A 13,749-nucleotide genomic window follows, 5' to 3' on the forward strand; every position below is an offset into this window, starting at 1 on the left:
TCCTTGATTTTATTGTTTACCCATTTGTTATTTAGTAGCATGTTATTAGTCCATGTGTTTGTGTGAGTTGTGGCTCAGGGTGAGGACTGGAGGGACAGTCACCATTTTCCCTGTGCAGAATCGAATCCTCTGATGCAACTGGCAGGTGGGCGCCATCTTTCCTATGTTGAGCCTCCCCCACAGGGCCAAATCTAAATCTGTGTTTCCCCTATGAACTCTGTTCCATCCTGGTGACTTCCTGAGACTCTGCCCAACCCAAACTGTGAAGCACTAGAAGCACTTTTGTGGCCAGAAGCCAGCCCCAGCTGTGCTATACTCATTCTTAGACAGCTCTCCGGGAGTCTGTGAGCCCCAGTTGGGCAGTAGCTGGCCTCAGTTTGCTCTGAGATACCTCATACAGAGACTGACATTAGTTGGATGGGAGATTTGGGCTGCATTCTTTATAGCAACATACATTTCTGTTGCTGATGGAAGAAAAGGAAATATTTGGGACTAAGAAAGACAATTGCACTGGCTTTTTTCCTATGTTTCTATTATTTACAATCTGAGTCCCTGTAAGTATTGCACATCCCTGCCCATGGTCATTGCCATGTAACTTACAGTGCTTTCCTATGAGAGAAGTACTCTTCCTTTTTCTTGACAAGCCAAGTTGTCAAGCTTGGCTATGTGAATTTGTGTGGGTAAGAAAATTTGAGGAGAAGTGGCATATCACAGTTCTGAGAGAATCTTTAAGACTTATTACATGTTTCAGCAGCTTACTTGAAATTTTCCATCTGCTCCATACGCAGCCTGTCTTAATTGTGTTGATCCCATTGAAGATACACAGAGCAGAAGCATAGTAAAATTGTAGCCTACATGTAATGAGAGAGAAAGTAAATCTTTCTTTTGAAAGTCACTAGAGAAACTAGATTTGTTATCAATTATAGGTTGTTCATCAATGGCAAATTATTCAATAAACAATCTCAAAAACCAGATTTCTACACAGCAACATCTCAATAATATAAATCTCAAAGGAGATTCATATGTATATCACATTTTGTGGAGATTTATAACCCTGTATAATTTAACCTCCCCCAAAATGTGTGCATGTATCTGGACACAATATAACAAGCTAGCCTGACATAAGAACATAGAAGTAGTATTAATATTTGGTATTTTAATGCATTAGATAAAATACCATGCATCAGCTGATTGTAGTTAAATTAATACTTTCTCTATTTGGATTCTATGATCATTGAAATACCACTTACTAAATTGTTTAAACTGGGTGGTTAAAATAGATAAACACATTTGACAATTTCTTCACTTAAAAACTTCCTATTATCATCCCCCAAAATTGCCATTAATATCATTATTGTAAATTGCTGATGATAAGAATTGATTAGTAATAAGATAGATTGTAATGTGTGAATAGAAGTAATTTTGTGTTTAATTGATCTCAGAATTCTCTTTGATTCTGAAATTTAATGAGATGCAACAGTGAAAGTAACATTAAGTAAATATTAACAATGATTTTTAAATCATATAAAAACACCTTTGGATATTTTATTCCATATCGGTTATAAAAATATGTATCAACATACTATTTGCCAATGAGCTCTATAAATGTAGATCTAATTATTTAATCCATTTGCTTAACCAGCTTTTCTATAAAGAGAATTATAAAAAGAAACATTGAAATATTGCTACTTCTAAAAGTAATCCTAAGAAAAACTTTTGTACTTAAGCCTTTCTAAATAGAACAAAACAATTTATTTAGTATTTTTAAAATGTGTCACTATATGACTTTATCCCAGGTCTGACAATTAAGTTAGCAAGCATGTTTGCAACAATGTTACTAATCTTTTTTGACATTAGAAGAATTGTTAATTATGAATTTGTACTAACTGCACAAACACTTAACCAAGTTTACTATTTGGAAGTGTTGAAAAGGCTGCGTGAAAAACTAAGACATCTTGAACTTTTCACCAACAATTCATGGCTGTCGCATCACAACAATGCACCAGCTCACATGGCGCTGTGCTTGAGGGAGTTTTTAGCCAATAAACAAATAATTTTATTGGAAAACCTTCCCTACTCACCTGATCTGGCCCCCAATGACTTTTTTCTTTACTCGAAGAAAAAGGAAAAATTGAAAGGAAGACATTTTGATGACATTCAGGACATCAAGGGTAATATAACGACAGCTCTGATGGCCATTCCAGAAAAAGAGTTCCAAAATTGCTTTGAAGGGTGGGCTAGGTGCTGGTGTCAGTGCACAGCTTCCCAAAGGGAGTACTTCGAAGGTGACCATAGTGATATTCAGCAATGAGGTATGTAGCACTTTTTCTAGGATGAGTTCAGATATCGTAGGTATAACATAACCTTTCACCTATGTGCTTTTGCCTTATCAAAGTACATTCTTCAGATATATTTCTAGTTTTCAATTATTGTATAAAATAAGTACATGACAAAGATAAGCATCTATCATTTATTATGGTACGCAGAATAATGCTTCCTCCTCAAAGATATCTGCATCCTAATCCCTAGAATCTGTGAATATGTTAGGTTATATAGCAAAATTAAATTAGGTTGTATGTGAAGTTAAGGTTGCTAATCAGCTGACTTTAAAATAGAGAGATTATCCTGTATTATGCAGGTTGTCCCAATGTAATCACAAAGGTACTTGAAAGTGGAAAAGGGAATCAGAAGGGGGAACCAAAGAGGTGGATGCATGAGGACTGGCCAGATGTTGCTAACTTTCATGATTGAAGAAAGGGGTCATGAACCAAGAACAACGGGGCTGCTGTAAAAAAAAAAAAAAAAAAAAAAAAAAAAAAAAAGGTCAAGGGAATGGATATTAGAGCCTCCCTCCTGAAAGTCATGCACCATGATGATTCCTTATTATTAGTTAGTGAGATGCAGGTCAGACTTCTGATATGCAGAATTGTATGATAATAAATGTGTGTTGTTTTAAGTCACTAAATTAGTTACAGTTTATCGCAGTGGCTATTGGAAACTGATACATCTATCTAATACATTTCATTGCAATTCTTGAGCAGTACACAATTTTATTATGTTCAAATTATATTTGGGAATAAACTAGATAAAGAAGAAGAAAATGGAAATAAAAAGAAACAAAATTGAGATTCCTGACACCATATCTCTAACATGTTTCCCTCTCTTTACATTCTTATAATTAGATTTTAGTCACCTATATTTGGCAAATTACAACAATATAAGTGGTATAATTGCAATGACCTCCTAAATACCAATTCATTCAGTAAACTGTTGCCAGATCACATTTTAAAAACACTTTTTATTTTACCATTTCCTTCTCTCTCAGAATTATTTATTAGCTGTCTATTAGTTAGTTAATATAATACACTTTATTATGGTACTTTATACCTTTATACATCTAGTATCTGTAGTTACCTTTACAACGTCTCTTCTACTACTCTAAAATGAGAGTTACCCTTTACCGACTTTAAGGGTAGTTAAAGTTGTCAACCAACTGACTCTTTTAGCTCTTACTGCTTCTTATCAATTTTCTCATCTAGCATCTCTTTATCTGCTCAGTCTCTAGAATAGGTGCCTCCTAAAACTCTCCCATTACGTGACTTCAGATCTGTATGCTCAAGATTTCCAAAGCTGTGTTCTATGTGATTCTAAACAATTTCTAATAGTATTTACCACAAATTTGGCAATTATTCACTTCACAGAATTTTTCTCTTTGTTATCATTTGTTTTTCTAAAAAATAATTAAACTCCTTGAGGACTCGTGTTGCTTTGAGACCTATAGGATATATATGGGATCTCTCTGTACTACCTTGTGAATGTTAAATCAGCTTAACATTATGATTTGCACATAGTAGACATTCAAAATATGTTGACAAATACAACTTTTATGAGGGGCCTTATTATATAATTTAGTATCAAATTATTACTGTCTAGGAACAAATGCAAATATTCTTAGTATTTATGGCAATAACAGACTTTCAAAATTAGTCTTTAAAAATCTTTTTCATTATAAAAACATTATATAACATGGTAATGCTTTAGAAATTACTTACTTGAAAAACTAAAATGTCAGTTTTAAAAATCCTGCATGCAAAACACAATTTTTTCATTTATGGCTCTTAATTTTGAAGCTAAATAGATTACTTTTTTCATATTATTACATTCCACCATTTTAATTATTAAATGTGTTCAGAGAAATTAAATGCCCTTTTTTTACAAGCAACACTTAATGATTATTTTGCTCTAACAGGTACTTTGGGAACGAAACACAGTTGTTCTGTGCTTATAGCCTATTTGTCCGCTGAATTACTAGACACAGTGACTAGGCATCCGCTTATGTAGCAGAGGAGCTGATATTCCTGATGAGGGCAATAGATAAGGCAATCTGTGCTCCTAGTACAGAGTGTGTAAGCAAAATGGAAAAATTAATGAAGGTAACTAGATTGTGCAATGATAAAACTAGATGGGTATATGAATTTACTTTTTAAATGGAAAAGCAAGACAAATGTAAGATAAATAAAAGCATAGTTATTTTCATAACTTCTATTTAATGATTTATTAAATTTAAAACTATATCCAAAAATTTTATTAAATATTACACATTGATAACACATGTGTAATATTTAAAAAATATTACACATAAATATTAAATATTACACATAAAAAATATTCCACACATGAGGAAGCTCAAGGGAAAAATGCCGTGTTTCCCCAAAAATAAGACCTAGCTGGACCATCAGCTCTAATGCGTCTTTTGGAACAAAAATTAATATAAGACCAGTCTTATATAATGTTAGATAAGACCTGGTCTTATAGTTAAATAACACCAGGTCTTACATTAATTTTTTCTCCAAAACACGCATTAGAGCTGATGTCCAGCTAGGTCTTATTTTCAGGGAAACGGTGGCATTTTAGAACTTTTAGCACCTCAAAGCCAAAAAACAAGGTAATGGGGTTAGTGTGAGAGAAGAAAGAAGATGGAAGGGGAAAGGGAGAAGATAATTTCTGTACATGACAATATGTCTGAAGTTGAAAAGCAAACTGGCACATGAATATTAGTTTATTTATTATTAGTATTATCATAATTATATAAAGCAGTCAAGCAGTTAAACTCTGATGAGCTTTATAAACGTGTGTGTGTGTGTGTGTGTGTGTGTGTGTGTATTCTGTAAAAGTCCCAGTGTACATTGGCACTCTGTAATCAACAACATTATATTTTTCCATTGAAAGATGAACAGCATATTCAGACCTGTTTAAATGTTGGAAATGAGGACACAAGATTATAGACTGGTAATATATTACGTATTCAGGGTCATGAATTCAGAAGTACTTTGAGTATATCTTTAGATCTACATTTGAGATTGTATTATAAACTAGATTAGGGTCAATAGGCCTTTTTCAAAGAAACTGATCTAAATATTAATATGTGCTTTACTGTTCTTTTCTCCATGTAAATTTTATTATATTAACTTCCATCCCATCATTGATCTTTATGTAAGCAACAGCTCGTCAACAACGTTTTGAACCATAAGATTATAGGAAGTATATCTGATTAAAAATGTCAACACAATTTTAATTTTCTCCATAGTTTAACCCTTTAATCCTGTTGCTTCACAATATTGCTTCACAATTCCTGAAAACCTTGTTTTATATTCTGACCCAAATCAAAAGTACACAATGAAAAGACAATTTTCTAGTTTTAATATCAAGACTTTTCCTTTTAGCCACAATACGTGTTCATTGCTTTATGATACAGATTATGACAATAAACAATTTCACTAGCTCTTAGTTTCCTGTTCTTCAAAAATTGAATAAGAATAATTAATAATTTAATAAGTCTGCTTTCTTCTTTCACCCAGATTTTCTAAAATTTGTGCACCCAATTGATTTTTCACTTTAAAGTAGTGACTACATTTCAACCATTTTAAGAATATTTCTTTGGAAATAGCCTTTGGTAAATATATCCAGCTAAAAATGCCTAAATATTGTATGTTAACATTGTCTCCAAACTTGTTCCTTTTACTGCACTTTAACTTTGAAGAAACCCCACCTTTATTGGGACTTCAGCTCCTTTTATATCAGTGACCTGTGTAAGTGCCAAAGAGAGGCCCAGAAAACAACAGCCTATAGGAAAATTGCCATAAAGCTAGAGTGAAATGTGTTTGTCCCTTAACTGTACACATTTTAGCCATTTTAACTTATACAATATACTTAAATTGTCAGTAATCTATTTCCTTAAATATGAAACACAGTTTACAGAAAAAGAAAATGCAGTTATATGTCTTCTGCATAAATCACTACTTTAATAAATATATAGAGATATGACACTTTTTGGATATACATATGATATACATAAGGCATACATATGAAAACATTTTTAATTATAAAAGCCTAAAAATACAAAAAATGTTATTTTAATATTATAGTCTGGCTGATGTACGTTTATGTCGATAGTTTGTCTATTAAAAATGTTGGGCTTTAAATGTGAAATTATCAAATAGTCAAGACCCTCTATAAGTTAGTTTATATTGAATTCACTGAAAGACAATACACATATTAACTAAATTTCATTGTTTTAGGAGTACTAACTACCTTGCCATGAACTTTATTATTAATTTGTATTTAAAATAATGCAAGTTTGGAAAATTTCATTTGAAATATGAAGCAAGATAGAATTAATAGAGGAAATGTACATGCAAATTAATGACTGTTTTCATATTAGGAATCTGATCTTCATAATCATGTAAAAAGGTGCAATTAAATTTTATGTGATACAACCTAATCCTAGGTGAGATAAAATAAAGAATGCATACTCTTTTGACTAAAATATTGAAGTTTACTGTTATATTCACTGTCTTATAATTTCTGGTGTCTGTGTGAGAAAGTAAAAATGCATCTTTAGTTTTACAAGAAATTCATGTGTTATTAAATATAACTTCAACACTTTCTAATATGTATTTTTAGGTGGATTGTAAAGGTTATAGATTTTATTTAAAAATAAACAAATATTTAGAGGGATAAAGACATATATTAATGAGTTAATATTGAGACACCGCATCAAAATTAATTCCATGTATGCATTGAATATTGAAAAAAAATATATATATATATAAAAGAGGAATAAAATGGAATATGTATAAACATCCCAGATTAACCTAGTGCAGATGCTGATTCTGATAATGTTTCTAAGTAACTTCTGCTTGCACTACTTGTTTTCAGTCTACAAGAGTTAAAGGCAAGTCCATGCTTAATGCAAAGGATAGTAACATAGCCTCTCAAAATATATTAGACAATAAAAGCATCTAATGTTGTGAAGCAAACCTGCTTCTTAACAAAAAACATTAGTCAGCAACATCAGTATTTAAATGGTAGTATTTAAATAGTTGCTAAAACACTATGAAGATATACATGCGATGTTGATTCACTAAGAATACTGCCAATAATTAAATTTGTCTCTGACCCCTTTCTTATCCAAGGTACTTAATGATTTACATTACTAAGGCAAAAGTATAGAAACTTTATTGGCACACTCGTCACTCAAATATAATGGATGGCATTTTACATTATGTGGTACAGTAGATCATCTGGATATTCTATTTCACTGTCAACTACACTTTAAGCACACATTTTGGAATGTAAATATTTTATCATGTTGCCATCAACAAAAAAAAGCCTCTTGGTGTTGAAACCACTATTTAATGGCTACGTGGGAAATTTGTGTCTTTGAGGAAACTCCTCTCTGCCTTTCCAGCAACTGTATAAATTAGGTGAAAAAATGTTTTTTTATCATCCATTAAGGATTGATTTCAATATTATTTTTGTGTTGTCTGTACATATATGCAATTTTCTTCAGTTTTTTAAAAACTAGACCAGTTATCAGGTATATTATGAAAACATTTATATTTAGATCAAATTTTGATTTTAAACATCTTTAAATATATTATACTTCATTTTACAGAATGTTTCATACATTATGTTTGCCTACTAAAGGCCACCTGCACTGAAGTATAAAGATGTGAATAAAAAGCACAAATTGTATTATTGATCAGAGAAGAACTGAACGTGATAGACATACATGATGCCAATTATCAGAGGAACCCACTCTGTTACATGACAGGATATTTGTATCAGTTGTCACTGTGGCCTATAAACCTACAAGGGAACATATGAGAATTTCCTTGAAGGAAGTAAGGCCACATATACAATTTTTAAAAGCCTCACAACTGGCTCCAATATTTTTGCCCAATGAGTATTGCCCTAGAACATTAGTTCTCAACCTTTAGCGAGAGTCAGCTCACTTGGAGGGCATGTTAAAACAGATTTTGGCCCACCCCAGGGTTCTGCTTTAGTATTTTGGTTAGGAGCCAGAGAATTTACATTTCTAAGTTCCAGGGTGATATTGATGGCTAGTTCATGACCAACACTTTGATAGCCACTGCTCTAGCAAGTCCTATTTTTCCTGTTTCAGCCATGAATGGGAGACCTGTCAGGAATGAGGGAGCATTTTCTCTCCATGGGTGATTCTACTCTGAATCTTCAACTGATTGATACTGGACACATAGATCTGCCTTTTATATACTAGAAATATAAAGGCCTATTTTTTTTTAACTTTGTAGTATGTATGATATAGTATACACGAGATTACTAAAGTGAAACAACTGGGACCTTTCTTTTAGCCTAATGTAACCTAGTTCAAACTAGTGCTTTTATAAAGAGACTAAACATTGTAAGCTGTGGTAAAGAAGCGTTCAAGGAATACAGAACACAAAGGAGAAAAAAAGTTATGCAACATGGGATCTGAGTCAGAAAAGTGTTTCAGAAGGAGGTGACTCACAGGTTATATCTTAAAAGATGAATAGAAGCTACCAGGTGTCACAGTGAAATATTTTCAATAATGGAACATTGTGATGTAATCTGTTCATCTTTCTGATATTTGTGAAACAAAAAGAAGTTTTCCATTATAATCTGCTTACAAAATGATTGACCCTAGTCTGTGCCCTGCTCTTTTTTATTTCTCAGTATGAGCTTGCTCCAATGCTGAACACAAGTTTTTGTTTTTAAAGTTGAGTAGCATTTCTAGACTGATTCTTATTTCATGACAAAGTTAAAGGTTCTAGGTATTGTTTTTCAATTCTAAAAAGAAATATAAGTATAAACACAGACAGGGTCACTCACACCACCTGCAATAAGAATGGTGGGTCACAGGGAGGATGCAGACATGGATCTGATTTCCTGTTGCAATGTCTTGTCCACTAGGGATTAGTCTAAGGAAAAGACTGGCCTGGGCTTTTGTAGAGAAAAATCGTACTGTTCTGTAAGAATAATCTTTGTCAATTCTGTCTCTGTTCAAACCTCTTAGGAACTTGAAGAGATTTTTTTTTTTATGTAAAAGAAAATCTAAATGTATATTAAAGAGTAATAATTGTTTATGAGATATTTAGTAGTGGAGCCATACTTGTTTCAGCCAAATCTATTTGGGTTTAAAGTAACAGTTCTTAAATATTTCATTATATATAGCCCCAAAAATGACAGAAGAAAATCATTCCAGGCAGAGGAACTAGCATGTAAGCGTAAATCTGACTATGAAAAAAATCCAAGCAATTATTTTTCCTGGAATATAAAATTAAGATAGAAGTAAAATAGAAAAAAAAAATGAATCATACAGGGGCTTATATATCATGCACTGATACACTGATGAATTTCTCTTTGTGTTTATTGTGTGTGTAACATAAATCTATATAGTGCAGTAGCACACAATAAGTAAAGATACTAACTTTTGAATACTGTAAAAAAGATTGTGTTAAAATAAATAACTGCTTAGTTTGTAAAATTATATACACTATTAATTCATCAAATATTAAGAATGCTATCATGTGACACATGGTATTTCATGACACTGAGGATACAGTTTCAAACAGTTCAATTTCTTGGCCTCCTCAAGATTGTATTCTAGATCAAAGAGACAGCAAATAAATTGGAAAATGGTGTAGGGGGAGAATCATGTAGTGAAAAGTGTCATAAAATAAGGTTAAATAATTACAAGTGTAGCTATTAAGATAGGGAGATCAGGAAAGTGAATGGATTAGGTAGTAAGTGAATGTATTGTCTATTATACAGTAACAACTGAAAATTTAGTGGCCAAAAACAAAACAAAAAATTATTTTCTTAGTTTATGTAATTTACGATTTGGGAATGGCTTGTTGATTGTCTTTGGCTCAAAGTCTCCTAAGAGATGCAGTCAAACTTTCAGGTGGGGGTGTGGCCTCATCTGAAATCTCAACAGTGGAAGATCTGTTTCAGGTCTACTCATATGGTTGTTGGCAAGGCTCAATCTCTCAACACCCGAGCTCTACACATGGCTGCTGCACAGTGTGGCAAGTGGCTTCCCTCAGGGCTGGAAATCCAAGACAGAACATACCTAAATTGAAAGGCACAGTCTTTTTATAACTTAATTTCAAAAGTGGCATTGCATCATTTCTGCCATATACTATTCATTCTAAGCAGATCAGTACATCCAGTCCACACTCAAAGGGAAATAATTATACAAGTATAAGAGTATAGAAGCATGAATACCGGGACATAGATATCTTTGAAGGTCACTTAAGAACTTGCCTACCACAGTAGCATGTATGCTGAGAACTCATTGCCAATGAAGAAATCAGCCATGACACAACCAGGCAAAAATAATTCAAGCAAGGGAATGACATCATGTATTTTGTAACACTATTTTAACCAAACCTCATTCATAGACAGGAGCACTATAAAAATTACTTGCCTGAGGCCTTGCAAACGCTAGGAGTGGCCCTGCCTCCAGATCTAATGTTTCCTACTTATTGTTTCCCTTAGGCTTCTTCCTTGGCATTTGCCCCCTAGAAGTCATTACGTTCTACCAGGTTATACTCTTGGAAGAAGTCTCTTTAAGCCAATCTCTCCTTGTTGTTCACTTGGCATTTTTGCCTTTCCAAACACAGAAAATTCAGGCTGCAGTCCAAAACCATGATTTTCATTAGTCTGGCGGCAGTGTTTGATGGTCCCACAAGTGTTTGCAATTTAGAAACTTGTAGCTCATCTGGGAACATCACTTATTTCTATGAATTGTTTTCTTACAATATCCCTTACTTGGTACACAGGGGGAGATACCACAGCACCCCCTATCTTTCATGTTTCCCCGAAAATAATACCTAGCCGGACCATCAGCTCTAATGCATCTTTTGGAGTAAAAATTAATATAAGACTGGGTCTTATTTTATTATAAGACTGGGTCTTATTTTACTATAATATAAGACTGGCTATAATATAATATAATATAATATAATATAATATAATATAATATAATAGTACAGTATAATATAATACCAGGTCTTATGTTAATTTTTGCTCCAAAAGACACATTAGAGCTGATGGTCCAGCTAGGTCTTATTTTCGAAGAAAAAGGGTAATAGGACATCAACATTCTTCAAACAACCCAATTATTTTTAATTTCTTGTATTTGTGTGTATAAATTAGTAATGAATGCTATATCAGGAGGGCAGGGTCAGTTTTCCTTACTTGTAATATGCCCGGGCATCTCAATTTAAGTGGAGGTAGTACTTGTCATTAACACTAAGGTGGACATGTTAACATGTCACATCCTGTTACAGTATCATAAATAATACCTTAATGAGAAAGTTTGGTATGGACGGATGGATAAATAGATAGGCAGATAGATAAAAGAAAATACAGGGGGTTGTGGCCTTGCACCCGCTGTGCGAGGAAAAAGTCCGGGCACGTCCGCGCATGTGTGCGCGTGGGGCCTGAAATGCTCGTGGGTCCACCCTAGGTCCCCCACCCTGTGGGGGACAGAAGAAGCCATGTGCGGGACCGCCATCACCTGCCGGGTCACCTTCGAGGCAGATGAGAATGAGAACATCACCGTGGTGAAGGGCATCCGGCTTTCTGAAAATGTGATTTCCTTCCTATGAAAGAAACGTCTCCATCGAAGTCTCAGCGATATTCTGGTGCTTACGGTTCCTTAGTGTCTGATGAAGAATTGAAAAGAGTAGCTGAGGAGCTGGCCCTGGAACAAGCCAAGAAAGAATTTGAAAACCAGAAATGATTAAAACAAGGGAAAGAAGTGGACCGAGACAGGGCTTTAGCCAATGAGCAGCTGACCAGAACTATTCTCCGCCAGAGGATATCCAGTGAGGAAGAGCGCCCCCAGGCAAAGCTGCTGGCTAAGCAGCTGGAAGAGAAAAATCCAGTGTTAAAGAAGCAAGATACCCCCCAGGGAGATGAGGGTAAGGGGGATCAAATATATGGTGATGGAAGGAGAGCTGACTCTGGGTGGTGAACACACAATGGGATTTATAGATGATGTAATACAGAATTGTACACCTGAAATTATGTAATTTCATTAACAATTGTCACCCCAATAAATTAAAAAAAAAAAAAAGAAGAAAAAGCAGGATACGTTCTACAAAGAGCAGCTGGCTAGACTGGAGGAGAGAAGCTCCGAGTTCTACAGTCACCACTGAACAGTACCAGAAAGCTGCTGAAGAGGTGGAAGCAAAGTTCGAGCGGTATGAGGTTCACCCAGTCTGCGCTGACCTGCAGGCCAAAATTCTCCAGTGTTACCGCCAGAACAGCCAGCAGACCCTCAGCTGCTCTGCTCTGGCTGACCGGTACATGCGCTATGTGAATCAGGCCAAACAGAAGACGCTTGAGAAGGGAGGATAAAATCAACTTGTACAGCACACAAAACTCCTTCAACGTTAATTCCAGAGGCGGAACATTTTTTTTTCCTGGTAAGAAAGTAACCTATTTGCAGAGGGGACCAGTAAAGAGAACCCCCAGAGAGCAGAGGGAACAGAAAGAAACCTGTCACCATGTCATCAACGATGATTTGGAAAGCTAAGGCCTCAGTCAGGGGTCGGTCACAAAGGACATGCTGCAGTGTTAATAAACTGCAGTATGATGACAAAAAGAGAAAGGTAGCCCTCTCTACCTTTTGTCCTTTCTGTTCAGCTTTCTTTTCTAACTAGGTTCCATCGTTAGGTGAACCTCCACTCCACCAAAGCTCGGGGATTTAAATTGGGCAGTAAGGTCATTGGAGTGGGGAGAGGAGAGGGCAAAACACCTCAACCTGGGGCCAGCAGCGCTGGGCGGAATTTTCTAGACTGTGGCATGTTGGGTTTCTCTCTTTTTCTTTTCTCCCTTGACTATATAAGAACCGTTTCATTTTAACTTATTATGGTGATTATGTAGGAAGATCATGTAAAAAAGGAGAGAAAATGTACCTCTTTTACTGGAATAATGTTTACGATTACAAGTGAAATGAGGCTTTTTTTATCAACATAAAGGCAGCCTTCGCTTATATAAGCGCTTCTCTATTGTGATACTGACATCTTTACTTCACTCACTATCAATAAATATATTTTCTAACGAAAAAAATATAAAGTTATCTTTCATGTTTTAGTTTAAGAGAATTGCTTGTATGTAGAATTAATGGATAGAACATATAAAACATCTTAAGTCTCTTCATAAAAATAATTTTTATAAGTGACAGTGGAAGATCATGTCATGAAGGAGACCACTAAAGAACAAATAAACAAAAGAAAACACAAACACACACACACACACACACACACACACACACACACACACAGAGAAACACACACACTCAGAGAAAGAATGAAAACCAGGGTAGTGTAGTATAAACATTACCAAAACAATGAAGAGATTTCATAGGGTATATCAAATAGGAGAATATAA

General features: G+C 34.5%; 1 pseudogene across 1 annotated transcript; it reads left to right on the forward strand.

The window, feature by feature from the left end:
* Positions 1–11,849: 11,849 nt before the first annotated feature.
* LOC308493305 (MICOS complex subunit MIC19-like) lies at positions 11,850–12,714 on the forward strand (annotated as a pseudogene). Its single transcript has 2 exons — positions 11,850–12,238; positions 12,432–12,714. The product of its transcript is annotated as an MICOS complex subunit MIC19-like (transcript).
* Positions 12,715–13,749: the final 1,035 nt, after the last annotated feature.

The sequence above is a fragment of the Rhinolophus hipposideros genome (assembly GCF_964194185.1).
Source record: "Rhinolophus hipposideros genome assembly, chromosome: 3".
NCBI classification, from domain to species: domain Eukaryota; kingdom Metazoa; phylum Chordata; class Mammalia; order Chiroptera; family Rhinolophidae; genus Rhinolophus; species Rhinolophus hipposideros.